Consider the following 7,083-nt stretch of genomic DNA (forward strand, 5'->3'; position numbering starts at 1 on the left):
TGTCCCAGCAGCACCTTCTCTAAGCCTCTCTATATGTCCTCCTCTCTCCCATACCAGCTTTCCCAGCCTCTCACAACAGGATGTGGCTTCTCCATCAGTTCCACCTCCCAGGAACCAGCCACTTTCTGATGCAGAGAAAGCTGCAGCTTTTACATACAGGCAGCTCATCAGCTCCATTTGCTGTCACTCACTGCTTCAATTTTTGTGCACATTATTCTATTCACCGAACTCCCACTGAAACCTGAAAGATTTTTAGATGTGCCTAAATATCTATTCCCTTTATTCCTCCCAAAGACATTTCCTTCTCCTAGCAATTGATTTCCAGGGAAGCAGAGATTAAGGAGCTGCTTCTTACAAGCTGCAACAGTTTGGGTATCCTCTAGTGGCACGAAGTGGGATTTCAGTCACAAAAACCTGGATGTCTGTAAGATCTCCCAGCCTTCCCATGCCAGCACATATCCTCCCTCCTCTGAATATGCTTTGCTGTGCTCCTTAGCATCCCCCACAATCCCAAATTCGGGATAACTTCAGCTGTGATAGCCACAAGAAAAGAAAAAAAGAGCCTTTTGACACTAGGTATGTTAAGACACAAAGGCTCTGTGCTCTTTTGCCATATGCAAACCTTGGCCACTCTTGTGTTTGCGACTTTTAACAAGAATGTTTGTGTTCAAACAGCTGTGTGACCAAAGACTTGTCACACACCGTGACAAAGGCATCTGCTGCCACTGCCCCAGGGAAAAGAGGCAGCTCCACTGTGGCAGCCAATGTCAGAGCAGGGCTTTGGTCACAGAATCAGAGAACCACAGAATCAGCTAAGTTGGAAAAGACCTTGGAGATCGTCAAGTCCAACCTATGACCTAACACCACCTTATCAACCAAACCATGGCACAAGTGCCACATCCAGCCTTTTTTTAAACACCTGGTCCACGGAGTCATCCCATCCTCCACTGATAAGAGGAGTAACGACTTCAGTGTAAAAGAAGCAGCAGAGCACCTGCTGCCAAATCTCTAAGCTACAGACCTGTCTATAAGATGGCATCATACCTAATAATGGAAAAGAGTTGACAGTATAACAGTACTGTCATTATTTTATTTTATTTTAATACATACTACCAAGATTAACAGTAATAACAATTAAAAAATTCTCCAATGCAACATGATAGAATACATCCACTTTGAGAAAAATAGGATTTTTTATTTTTCTTTCAGAGAAACTTTAAGTGGCACTGCTCTGGCATGAGAAGCTTGGTGACAAATCATGGTGGCACAGTTCTTGGCCATGGGGAACGTGGAGAACATTCCTGCATTTCTTTGTCCACAGAGAGCTTTCAGTCATCCAAAAGCATCTGCTTTAGTGTTGACAAAGTCAGCTCTGTAATAACCCAGGTTCCAGAGGCTGAGTGGAAAAGGATAACCTTTCTTTAGCTTTTTTTGCGTCATCCTGTAACCTTTAAATTGGAACAGCACCTCTGCTATCAAATTCAATAGGAGATTTCATACAGTTTTTTTATGAGACTCATTATCTGGGGAGTACATCTGCCATCAATTTTAAAGCCAGGAAAGATTGCTATGATCATGTATTGTACTTAGAAAAGGGAACAGTGGAATCTCAACCTACTGGCAGAGCAGCCCTGTAATGCAGCTAGCACTTCTCCCACTGTCAGCCTTGTACCTTCCCTGTCCTCTAAACACGCCAGTTAAAATCCACAAGTTAAAATCCACTCTTCACTGGGTTAAAACTGGCTGGATGGCCAGGCCCAGGGAGTGGTGGTGAATGGAGTTACATCCAGCTGGTAGCCAGACACCAGTGGTGTTCGCCAGGGCTCACAGTTGGGGCCAGTTCTCTTTAAGTGACAACCTGGACAAGGGGATCGAGTGCATCCTCAGTCAGATCTCAGATGACATTCAGGTGGGTGGGAGTGTGGATCTGCTGGAGGGCAGGAAAGCTCTGCAGAGGGATCTGGACAGGCTGGATCCATGGGCCCAGGTCAGAGGTCTGAGGGTCCACAAGGCCAAGGGCCCGGTCCTGCCTTGGGTCACACCGACCCCCTGCAGCTCCAGGCTGGGGCAGAGGGGCTGGAAAGCTGGGAAAGGCCCTGGGGCTGCTGGGGACAGCGGCTGGACATGAGCCCAGGTGTGCCCAGGGGGCCAAGAGGCCAATGGCACCTGGGCTGTGCCAGCCATGGGGTGGCAGCAGGGCCGGGGCAGTGACTGTCCCCTGTGCTGGGCACTGCTGGGGCCACACCTCAGATCCTGGGGCAGCTCTGGGCCTCTCAGGACAAGAAAGGCATTGAGGGGCTGGAGCATGTCCAGAGAAGGGAACTGAGATGGGGAAGGGGCTGGAGCAGCAGGAGGGGCTGAGGGAGCTGGGAAAGGGGCTCAGCCTGGAGCAAAGGAGGCTCAGGGGGGACCTTCTGGCTCTGCACAACTCCCTGACAGGAGGGGGCAGCCAGGGGGGGTCGGGCTCTGCTCCCGGGGAACAAGGGACGGGAGGAGAGGAAATGTCCTCAAGCTGTGCCAGGAGAGATTCAGTTTGGACATCAGGAAGAATTTCTTCACTGAAAGGGTGATTGGACACTGGAAGGGGCTGTCCAGGGAGGAGGTGGAGTCACTGTCCCTGGAGGTGTTCAAGAAATGACTGCATGTGGCATGCAGTGCTCTGGGCTGGTTGGTATGGTGGTATTTGGTCACAGGTTGGGCTCAGTGATCCTAGAGGTCTTTTCCAACCTGAATGACTGTTATTCAATGATTCTAAGATTCTAAGGTACCCTAATGGAATAACCTCAGCAGGCAAACACCCCACACTTCCATCAGCAAAGGGAGAGGGAAAAATCTAGAGACTATCCTAGAGGCGGAGTCTGTAGGGGCAAGTATTCACACACCTGAAACAGCACTGCAGAGGGAAAGGAAAAAAAAAAAAAGTCAGGCATTGGAACAGCTCATTCCTGAATGGATCCCGCGCCCTCTGCTGGAGCGCTGTGCTCATCCCAGCCGAGCCCGGGCGGAGAGAACGGAATACAGGTGTGCCGTGCGAGGGTCAGAGCTGGGAACAGACAGCGGCTGGTCAGGAGGGAGAAGGCTCAAGGGATATAATGCAGCGTAAATGCTTTACATGAGGGAGAAAGGAAACTACACAATCGGTGATGAGGGGGGATCTTGCTCCCTACAGGGTGCCCAGAGGGGGATGGATGGACAAAGGGATGTGGGGCTGTCTCAGCTCACTTCACAGCAGAGAGCAGACCCCAAAATTTGGACACTACAGTGGAGGGGAATTTGGAATGTCAGGTTTGCTAAAAACTCCATCAGAAATCTCTGGCATGCAGGAGAACGGTGCCAATCTTTTCTCCAAGCACAGGTCAGATCAGTGGTATGGGTGAAGGGCACTGCCTGCACGGCCTCTGGGGAGGGTTCCACCTCCACCTGTGCTGCTCAACTCACTGCAGCCACTTCTCCAGGAAGTTTCATGGACTCCTCCGATGTCCCAGCTGAAACATAGATTTAGAAGAAACATAGAGATTTTGGTTATAGGCCAGCTGTGTTGAGATTAGTTGGAATAGGAAAGAACTTGGGCCCAGTGAGAGTTAATTAAAATAGTTAGGAGAGCTGGGCCTGAAATGGGTTTTAAGATGTTAGTAACTGATTGCCAAATAACTGATGATCTGTCATTTGTATGTTTGCTTAGCTGTGCTTAGAATGAGGAGTAGAAACATTGATAAGTTGGTGTAGGGAACAAGGACAATTACCAGTTTCCTCCCTTGGTGGGAACCTGTTCAAAAGTCACACAAGAGGAAACTTAGAGGTCACTAAAGTAATTCGGATTGTTAAAGCTCAGAAAAGCAAAAAGGTCAAAATGAGGAAGATGAGTTACTTCATCTTTTTTGGGACCACTGACCCAATTCAAGACCACTGACTCAATTCAGGACACACACTACGCGTGCTTTATGACATGTAAGCTCATTTCCATACGAAGTGGAGAATGGGAGGTGTTAACATTAGGAATATACATTTGCATTTTGGATATTCGTAATATTTGGAAATAAAAGGTATCATGTTTGCTTGGATCGGGGCCCTGCATCTTAGGGAGCTATCCCACACAGTGCCTGGTGCCAAATAAAACATGCACTTTCTAACTCTAAACTGTTAGAGAGCTCTTGTCTGTCTCAGTTGGATATTGATATTAGATCGATATTCATATTTTGGTAAATCACAACGACAACACAGTGCAACAGATGTAAGGCAAGCTATCCTTGCAGATTTCTCCAGGCCTCTGGCTTCAGGGAGACTCAGAGGAGGAGCAGATCAGCAGATCCTGGAATGGCCATCCCCACCTCTGGGGATGCACGGGGCAAGGTGTCACTGAGACTCAGCCCTTTACAGCACAGTGTTCTTGTACTTCTGACACCTGGTGCTGCCTCCAGCCTGGAACTGCAGCTTGGTCACCATCAGGGGGGCGTGGTATGGATAAAAAGTCCTGGGAGCTTTCTTCCCTCCTTCTGTGATGCCCAGATTTGATTCCTACATGGAAAGGAGTGGCAGGACTGCATCGGGTGTACAGAGCAAGCAGAAGACACAAAGTGAGCAGCTGCAGGAGGCAAACAGGACCTGGTTGATTTGGAAGAAGCTACAGCTACACATCCCTATATAACAAAGAAGTTTAGGATAGGCAGTGACGTCCTGAAACACAGCATCAAAACATACTGGAAAGGGTGAATTTTTCTAATAATAAACAAGGAAATTATTCCCCTGTGACTATGCAAATTGCTACTCAGGAAATGGCCCGGGCTATGGGGAGCTGTTAATGTGCACAAAGTCGATACCCATGCAGTTTGTCTGCTCCACTCAAAGGCAAACACAGCAGCACCACTGGCTTGGATTGGTCTGGGGGATGGAATATGATTTCCCCCTTTGAAAAGAGAAAGAGTGTGCTGTGCAGGTCTGATGGTGTCACCAAGAACCTCAACACTTCACTGTGATTCTTTGGACATGGTAGTGGATGAGCACAAATTTCAGGTCACAAAGAGAAGTAGACACAGGGTTCTCACATTTCTCTGGTGAGAACCTCACCTCTCTCTTATTTGTGAGCTTCAGACTCACTCTTGTGACTACTTGCTCCTTTTCCAAGAGTGGGTGTCTACTGCCTGCAATAAATTTGAAAATTAGGGATGAACTCTACACAGTGCAGCCAATGTCCTTCAAGCTATTGTCCAAGACTCTTTAAGGGCCTGTGGACAAGTTTTAAGGAGTCCATAAAGGTCACTAAGAAAAAATAGTTGGTTGTCAGCAAGCTGGTATTTACTGTACTGCTATTCTCATCCCCAGCAACAATATTTAGAGTATGTTCAAATAAAAGACTGGGAAACAGTTATCTTACTCTATCAGAGCTTGGGAAAGGTCAGATCTAGATTTCTCCAAAGGGTCAAAGCTATGTAACACCAGTTAATGCCATTTACTGTAGAAGCTGAACTGATTTTGATCTAGACGTAAGTTCCCTGTTTCTGCCAATCTTTGGCATGAATATTAAAGTCTGAAGAATGACCACAAGCAGACACCCAAAGGACAATAAGAACAGAACAAATATATGATAATTCCCCATCTTTTAACCATTTCTATCTTTGGGGATCTACTGAAACTGGTGTGTTTTGTTCATTTAGTAATCTGCAATCAATCTCTCTTATCATGTCTCCCCTTATTTCCCTGTAAATTTCTTGCATCCCCACCATCCTTTGCCAATGAGCTCCCCAGTTCTGTTTATCTTTGCATGAAGTGCCACCTCCTTCTGTGTGTTTTGGACCTGAGTCCCAACAGTCTCACTGGGTCACTCCAAGTCTAGGTAACCAAGAAGAAACAGGCCATGCTTAGTCCCGACTCAAGCTCTCCATACCATTCATAATTAAACTTCTGTCATACTTGGTCATTGACAATGCTCCTTGCCTTCCCTGAACACTTTCCAGTGATGGTCTGAAGATAACATCCAACAGTGACTTCATTCTATCAGCCAGCCAGAAACTCTGCCCACTGTTTCCCATTTTTAACCACACCAGGATCTTCTCTTTTTACCCTACGACTGTACAGTTCCCTCTAAAGCCTTCTGACCTAACCAAAGAGACTCACCATTACCACTGTGCTTGTTTATCCCTCCAAAGAGATCAGTTTCCTAAAGCAAAACCTTCCATAATAGAAATCATGATGGTTTTTAGGAAGGACATTTTTTGTATTTATCAGGCATTCATTGATTCAATTCTTTGTTATACAATTAATTGACCTACTACAGAAGTTAAATTTACTAGACTGCAGTACCTTAGATACACTTGTGGAAACTGTTTTAAAGAAAGACACCACCCTTGCTACTCTGCAGACTTCAGGCACCAATGGAGGATTAAGTGAATTAAGCACCATGAGTAATTCCACTATTTCTCTTAAAAGTCATGAATGAAAACCACTCAGTTCTGATGATCTGTCAGCATTCAATCTGTCTGCAACACAGTTTCTGCCACAGTTATTTAATATAAGAGATGCTACTCTGTCTTTGATTTCATTTCTTCTAATTCAATGACTCTCCAAATTGTATTCTCTACTGGGATTGTTAATTCACTTCTAGACCAATTACGTCAGCAAATACAAATGCTGTACTCAAAATTAATACATTTATACTCCTCCCTGCTGCACCTTCTCCCTGACATTTCTTTTATACCTGTATTGCCACAAATGCAGTTTCATATTCTGTGGGCCCTTATGGCAGATGCAACTCAACTGCTCAGCCTTGCACAGCTTATGCCTTCCTAATTCACCCTCCAAAAACCTTCTCCCAAAATTACCCTAAGCCTGATTGGCTAAAATACCCCTCTTTGTCTCATCTGCAGTAAGTCAGACTGAAGGAGGGTGTCACAGAATTTAATACCACGCAAGGGACGGAGAAAATGTATGAGGACAGATTCCTGGGGCTTATAGATGCAGCCCTGGAACGGCCTCACCTTTTTTCTGGGACTCTCTAAATCCCAGGTTTCAGAATGAAGCCATGTAATGAGTATTGACAAGAGAGGAGGTCAGGGCTATGCTTGCAGCCTGACCAGAAATGCCTTTATC

This window comes from Corvus hawaiiensis, chromosome 4, assembly GCF_020740725.1.
Source record: "Corvus hawaiiensis isolate bCorHaw1 chromosome 4, bCorHaw1.pri.cur, whole genome shotgun sequence".
In the NCBI taxonomy this organism is placed as follows: domain Eukaryota; kingdom Metazoa; phylum Chordata; class Aves; order Passeriformes; family Corvidae; genus Corvus; species Corvus hawaiiensis.